Raw genomic sequence first — 8227 nt, 5'->3', positions numbered from 1 at the left:
AGTCCATTAAAGGTCGGTCTTTCCTTCCATTTCCTTTCATTTTGTTTGACTGTTTTCAGTACCTTGAATTTCTGTAACATACCAGTCCTATCAGACTGTAGGTTTATTGCATGGTATATATTACACAAATTTAACTAAATCAATTTACAACCCTAGAGTTCCCTATTTTGGATATACCTTATTTTCTCCTGCACTTCTGTGATTCAGTGTTCTCATGACTTAAGCAGGGTTTAGACATTTCTGTCCAATAGTGAAATCTTCAGACTCCTTATTTGTCTGCAATACTCATCAATACCCATTTCTCAAATCAGTACTTGCCTTTTTCCAGTGACTATACTTGCTATAAAAGGACAGTTCTATGAAATATTTGAAAACTAAGGGCAAATTTAGTGCTATGGCTGGGCAGATCAATGCCAGGAAGTGCTCTAACATTTCTAAATCTGAAAGGCTACAGAAGTATGTAAGTGCATATTTCCCATTTGAAGCCACCCTTAGCACAAGAGTCAACAAGGCCGAAGAGTTATGGAGATAGACCTCCCTGCATATGCTGCTACGACGGCCACGCAGAAGCAGTCTGAGCATTTGAGGAGCCTTCATTTTTTTTGCCTTCTGAATGCTGCATATTTCTGACTTAGAAATAATTTTAACTGGAGCCCACTGAGTATGAGAAACAGCAAACTGGCAGCTCAGGAAGTTCCATGAAATGTGGTCATAAACAGGAAAATGAGACTGTATGTTCTGAATCAAATCAGGTTATCTTCTTTCCATATGCCATTCTCAGCTGTTAGCTTAATAGCACTGTACTCCCAGGATCATCTCTCCTGAAACTGTATCGCAACTGTATCATGAAGTGGGCTCCAGAATAACAGCCCTTTGGACAATTTGCCACACAGCTTTAATCAGGAACCCATGATATGGCATGTGCCCAAGCAGCAAAGGAGGGTGCAGTATGTGAAATTTTGGCTTACAGTCACATGCGCTAAGAGAGAGAAGTTCTGTTCAGCAACTGCACAGGCAGTGAAACACTTTTTGCTACTTGTGCATATTAGTCAAACTCAGAGCTGCTGCTAACATCCCTTTGAGGCTCACAAACTTTATTTGCTTTTCCAAATGCAAACTAACCTGCTCTTCCCCCTTGCCTTTTTCCTTTATTAAGCTTAGTCACCTTTATTTTGCTTTTGTTCTGCAGAGTGATTGCTCTTTTATATAAATGACTGCAAGCCAAAAATAAATTACTATTAAAATATATTTCTCTAAATATTTATATGAAGAATGATTATTATCTGTATTGTAGTAATAAGCAGGGCACTTTCTATGCCCCAAAACACTATTTTCTTTTAGCATGCTTGGATGAAAAAGGCTCTCACTGCTTGCACCATGTCTGGTGATGCATCTGAACACTGAAATGCCACACTGCATTGGGCAGCAGACAACCCCAGTGCAGAAGGAGGCACTGTGTGTGTATGTATGTAGAGCTCAAAGCTAATGCTATTAGCCCTTTTGTTTCTGGAGATAAATACGGGCCCAGAAACAACAGCTTTCACCTTTGCCTGAAATGGTGCTTTCAAGTTTCTTGCTGAAGGAGGCAAAATCACACAGAACTCCCACACTTTTGTCTCACCTGTGAAGATATACGGCGTATCAAGTTCTGTGCAACTATAAAATTGTACATTGTGGAGTAAAAAAAGACAGCATAATTTTCAATGCCTGTCTCTAAAGAAGGAGCCTCTCTTTTAGCTCCATCACACACAAGGTTGATTTCTTACCAGAAGGGTGTTTTATAAAGCACCTCACATTTGATACAGTGCACTGAAGATCCGTATGAGTCCTCAACAACCTACATGCTAAAGGTCCCAAGGAGGTCAGTAAGCTGCAGAATAGAGCACCCATTCTGCTGGTGGGAGCACCTCTAATCCTATAGGGAAACCAACTCTATGCAATTACCAGGTCTCTGCCAGCAAAACTGTATCCAAACTCAAGGGGATGCATCAATTTCTGTGTACTGGTTTTACCAGTGATATCACTTACAATCACAGAAGGTTTTAGTATGAGAAGTATAGAGTCTAGCGTAAAGAAAGCATATTTCCTTGTTAGACAGCAGGCTCCTTTTAATTTCCTTAAATTCAGTGAAATGACACAGGGAATGACTGAGGTATAGTGCTTCTAATAATGAATATTCCTACAGCTGAATGCCCTTGCAGGCCAAATAATTACCTCCATGCCCTGCTGGTATGTTCCAAATTTTATTTTTATTTCAAAATCAAAGCTAAATAACTAGAAAAATCATGTGGCTGAGCCAAACTGCGACTTTATGGGGTTTAATTTTTGAGATTAAAGCAAAGTACAAAGACACACCCAGTCAGCAATGTCTGGAGACAATAAGATGTAAAGCAACCCTCCCTCTGACCTCACATTAACACAGAAATCACCCTACAGCATGCAAGTGTCAGCCAACAACGGCACCTACTTATTTCCTGTCAGCTTGTCCCTTTGATCTAACCTGATCCTTCTTCACTTTATTAAAAACGTTCTAATCTTTTGTCTTTGATCTCCCTGTAGGATTCTTCAAAGAGCTTCAAATTAGCAAACATGCAAACAACAAAAAAAATGTACTCTGTATCTGTATCTGCATGAAACAATGATGTGGGGAGCTGTTTCCTTCCTCAACACACAAGTTTAATGAAGGGCAGCATTTTAAAGCCAAAAGATGCCATAGTTATCTGTTGTTTATTGGCATTAGGGTGGATGACAGAGTCCAAGCTTTTTTACTGGGGGGTGGTTTGCTCTGAAGGTGTAACAAGGCAGCCCAGCAGGGGTAGCAAAAAAGCCATGTGCATACTTCATTCAGCAGGCCAGATGAAAGGATTATGTCACATTCAAGAGCAACAAAGAGCTCTGTTTAAGTTTGTACCAGCCTGGAACTGTGGGGCAGCCGTTAAAGACCACCAAGGTTTTAAATAAAACCGGGCACTTTTAAGTTTCCTCTAGATTTCCTTGTGGTAAATCCACCCAATATGAAGAGAATGTCAGTAGCTCCCGGAAGGAGGAGCTCTGAGGGTTATAAGAGGAAAAATTAGGCTTAACACATATATATATATTTATATATATGCACACCTATTTAACATATACTACAAATATGACCTTTTTTTATAATTAAGTTAGGAATATAATCTTGTGGTTTTGTTCTAGCTTACGTTCTATTCATTAGTATAAATAACTATGACAAAATGTTTTAGGAAGGAAGGAAGTTGCTCTAGGACTCCTTATAGCAAAATCAAATAGCTAGTATCATTCCATCCTCAAAAGTAACACACGCTCCAAATAAAATTAGTTTCTTTTATTGTTAAATACTGCTACCTCCAAAAAAGAGAGCTATGAAACCACATTAGAGACACTCTATAGGCTGCATTTCAAGTGCCTCACGTAAGTGTCTGCTGTGTAGCATACAGACTTGGCTTTAACACATCCTCTGTGCTATTTATACAAGTATACTCGTAGCTGGGCACTGCAATGGTCCAAACAATCTTTGCAAAACAATCCAGAGCATCAGGGTGCCCTCACAGTTACAGTGTATAACTCAGGGCCCAAAGTGAAGTCTGCTGAAGTCAATGAACTGTCTGACAAAAAGGCTTTCTCAGTAAGTTATCAATCCAATAGAAATAAAACAGAAATCCTATATCAATTCAATAGAAATAAAATACCGGTTGGCTAGCAGCACTTATACCATGTGCCCTGCTCCTAGGGTTTGGACAGGTGGAGCTGCCATGCCTGTTCTTCTCCTTCATAATCACCCTGAAATATATTATGTCAACAGGTACCAGGTATATATTCTGAGAATTAAACATGGCTTAGACAAGAGATTAGTAATATTCTTCTAACTCAAAATGATGCAAATTATGTTAAAAGCCTACTGAAGACCAAAACTTCATGTGGATATTTAAAGAGTGCTATGGAGAACTCAGGAAAGCCTCTTGAAGATGTCCAGTACTGTCTCTTTGTAATGCTAGTTCTCTACAGGAGTTCGCAAAACATTACTGTTTGATCACAGACTATCCAGGCTACACCAACAGCCCTTTCCTTGTCTATGTTAATAATATAACTGATATGGAGAATAAAGCAAATATTAAGAGAACCTATTAAAACAATGTAACAGACTAAAAAAAGCAAAATAATACAGAAAAATCATCTTTATAGTTAAAATGATGTTATGGCTATAAACATGTTTCTTGAAGAGACTGGAGAGAGAGTCTTTAAGTAAGAATTTCCACTGGCATAGCATGGTACTTCAGTTAATGCAGGAGTCCTCACATAAAATTTAAGAGTAATAATTGCAAATTGAAATCTTTATGAAAAAAATAAGTCACACCCAAGGCTGAACTTACCAGAGTAATGAACCGCTTAGACATTGGTTACCACTCTACCAACTAGAGTAGTAGTTTTGCTTAGTCCAGGACCGTGCAGAAATATTTAACAAAGAACTATCAGGATTGTTATCCAAGGCTTTTTACAGTGCATGATCACTCAAGTCTATCTGACAAGCACCTCATCTGAGGGACCTTGTTACCAGACATTGTCCCTTCACTGGCTGTTGTTAATGACAAAGGGCAGAGTGCAGATTCCCCAGGCCTGCCGCATACTTCAGTGTGCCCTTGATGCACTTGCCTGGACAACTTCTTAGCAGCTCTTATGTCCAGCTCTTACCTCAGCTGAATCCACCATGCAACCTACTTCCAAACACTGAAAGCATTATTCATTTCCCAATTCTTTACATTTCTTCCTGCCTGAGGCAGTCCAATTCAGCAGGGATTGAATAGACAGCCAGCAGTAGGCGTCATTTCTCCACATGGGACTTGTCAGTTCACAAGTCTGGGCTCAAAATATTTCCTTTGTTTTACATAAACCTCAAAACATAAAATTTAGAGGAGTACCAAGAACAGTGTCTACTTGTAAAACCACCAAGTGTCATCTAGATGCTCTTGAATCTCACAATGCAAATATAAACACTTTTGGGATGTGACACTAAATTCCAAGTACCTTCAGCAGGTATTGGAATATTTTTTTTTCTAAAGCACCTCCAAATTTCTTATTTTTTTTCTGCCAGAAAACCCAAGATGGGGAAGAATATAGAAAATAAAAATTGAAGACATATATAACATAGAAAGGAAAAATCTGGGCATTACCAATCCCCCATAAATGCTTAGCTTTGGTTAGAGTGGACAGTTGGGACTATTTTTTATCTGCTCTATTTTGACAATTCCTATTTATCAGAACACCAATCAAAACTAGGAAACCTCCCTTCAAGAGGGAAGAGCAATGGAGTGGTTAGCACCCATGTATGATCAAGATAGTAGCCAAAAAAAAAAAAAAAAAAAATTACTATGTCATTCTTATTAATCCAAGTTGCTTAATACTTAATCAACTCTATGAAAGCCAAACTTACTTATTTCTGACATTCATATCCACAAAATATTGTTTTTCACATAGCCTGCAAGCCATCTCTTTCATCTGCATAAATGGTAACAAGCTATGCTGTCAATATCTACTGAAAATTCACCAGAACAAATTTTCGCTAAGCTATGATATACTGTACTTACCTACCTAACAGCTTTCACTCCAACATCCATTCCCTTTCTATTAAAAAAAAAAAAAAAAAAAGCTAAGCAGAATACTTCCAAGAACATGTAAATTTAAACACTAGTATCTCCAAGTTCTTCTTAACAAAGTAAACGAACAAGGTAAATAACCTTCTTTACATTTAAATGTTTTTTACAGACTCATGGTTCAGCTGTTTAAGCCCTGAGACTGCCCAAGTGCTTTTTGCTCTCCCAAAACAGCAATAGACTCAGTTCAAGTAGTCACCGTGGCCTGGGAGGCTTTGCTCAGTACATCCTCCTTTAAGCATTCTGTGCTCAAGTGATTAAAATCATTAAGGCTGCAGGAACTCTGTACTTCCTCCCAGAGAGTTTGAAAATTAAAACAACCCCATCAGATCACTGGAAATTATGCCAAAGGGGATTACTTATTGGTTATTCACACCAAATTCTCTTTAAACAAAAGAGCTGGAAGAAGCCTTCACTGTAATCTTGTAAGCCTTTTTTGGATCAAATTACAATGCAAACATATTCCTCCTTTAATCTCATACACACAGCCTCTATTAAGTACATGTCCAGTGGGAATACAAGATGAATTTCTCATTAGTTCCTTTAAGAACATTCTCCCTTTAGTTAACCAATCTCCTTCTCAAAATCTTTAAAAATGCATCCACAGATGAATTTCGACTTTAAAAAGCTGTTAAGATAAATGACCATCTCATGATGCATTTTTATATATGTATAAGATCATCAAGGTAGCTACTTACAGTGAGCGAGGCATCCGCATACTGTATTTTCCTCAGAGACCTTCCGGAACATCATGTCTTGTGGCTAACACACTGGGCTGAGGATCAGAAGATCTTGTCCCAGCTCATTCACAGTCCGACAAGTTTCTGCTGACTTGGGCATGTTCCTTCCTTTCTGTGTACCTCTTGTACAAAATGTATACAAGAGAAAGCCTCTCCTTTCTCACACTTTCTGTTTTGCTGGAATTCTACAGTCTCCTGGACAAAGACTGTTTCTGTGTTTCTTAGCGTGGCAGGATCTACGAGCTCTCATTTGTTCCTGTAACATAAATAATGATAATGTTCTCCAGCTTCACAGGGGAACTTGGTCATGCCTTAAAATGTCTCCTGAAGAGAAGTTCAGACTTCGACTACAATGTTAACTATGAAGAAACCTCTGCCAGTTTTGGTTTGTGTAGGAGTTGGCTGGCTTCAAGTGATACAGAAGATTTAAAATTTATCCACTAGAGCTGAAAATCATAGTCCATAAGTATTTTATTCAAGGGGACATAGGTCAAGGCTGAAGAACAGCGATGCTGGGTGAGTCTCAGAGCTATCCAGGCCTCCCCTTCCCTCTCAGCATGGCTACAAGCACACACCTGGGCAGCAGCCCTTGATCATCACCTCTTGTCACTAAAACTGAATTCCCGCATCATCCGTGGTTCTTGTGCATTTAATGATCCTCCATGGATTCCTTGCCAGCACTTTGTTCGGTTGCTTCAGCTCCTACCGATATCAGCGCCCATGAGAAACGACACAAGCACAGACAAGTCCCACAAGGCTCCTGCATAAGGAATGTGCCAAGCTTTTGGCTTGCTGCTTTCTGCCTGCCTCCAGCTCCCTCCATACAAAGCCCCCTAATTCATGTAGATGGCGCTCCCTTCTGACGGCTTCCAGCCATGCTGCTGCCAGACCTTCCTTCTCCTCCTGCAGCTGGGCCCCTCCAGGTTCAAGTCCCAGCATGTCCGGTGATGCTCCTGTTCCCACTCCGCCCAGGGCACGGTGCAGCAATCTGGATCCCAGTTGCCTGAGCAGCTTCACATCCAGCAGCTGCAAGCTCCTCTGTGGGAGAGGCTTCCAGACAAGCGCTTGTAAACGTGGAAGTGGGAGGTTTATGAGTGCACAGGCTGCAACAGACACTTGTGCCGCTGTGTGGTTGCACCCCCACAACTGCCTCGCACTCCAGCCCTCCCGGCCAGCGGTCACCCGTTCGTCCCCCACAGGGAGCACCTCCTGCTGCAGCGCTGCTGTCTCCCACCAGCCACGGCCACAGGCGCTGCAGCTGCCACGTGTGAGGCGACCGCAGCACTACAGGGCCGATGAGCTGCCCCACCTGGCCCCAGCTGCCCAGCTCCACACAGGTGCGTGTAGGGAACCCTCCCCTACCGACACCACAGCGCAGGCGCGAGGCCCCGCGCCGCAACGGCCGCCCGCGCGCTGCACTAACGGCCTTAACGGCCCCAACGGCCGCCCGCGCGCCGGCCCCGCCCCCCGCGCGCCACCAGGGGGCGCCCTGCAGCTCCGCCGGGGCAGCCGCGCGCGCGAGGCGCCCTCTGCGCTAGCGCGGATCGTTACCGGGACCGACCGCTCGTTGTTAAATTACCTGTGCTAATAAGCGGTTGGTGGGGTATTTCTAGAAAGCTAAAGCACCAACAGGAGCCCAGAGCCCTCAAGAGCTTCCACCATTAAGAGGGGAGGCTTTCATGGTGACCCTTAGCTTAACCCACTACTCTTAACCCATGCTCAGGAACCATTTCATTACACTGAAACCTTGCTTGCCTTTAAAATAATAAAATGTCCTGCTCATCAGGAGCAGCAATAGTACATATTTATCTTAAGGAAAGAGGGCTC

This window comes from Nothoprocta perdicaria, unplaced genomic scaffold, assembly GCF_003342845.1.
Source record: "Nothoprocta perdicaria isolate Ctin4 unplaced genomic scaffold, notPer1 scaffold_18, whole genome shotgun sequence".
In the NCBI taxonomy this organism is placed as follows: domain Eukaryota; kingdom Metazoa; phylum Chordata; class Aves; order Tinamiformes; family Tinamidae; genus Nothoprocta; species Nothoprocta perdicaria.
This window is presented reverse-complemented; position numbering follows the sequence as displayed.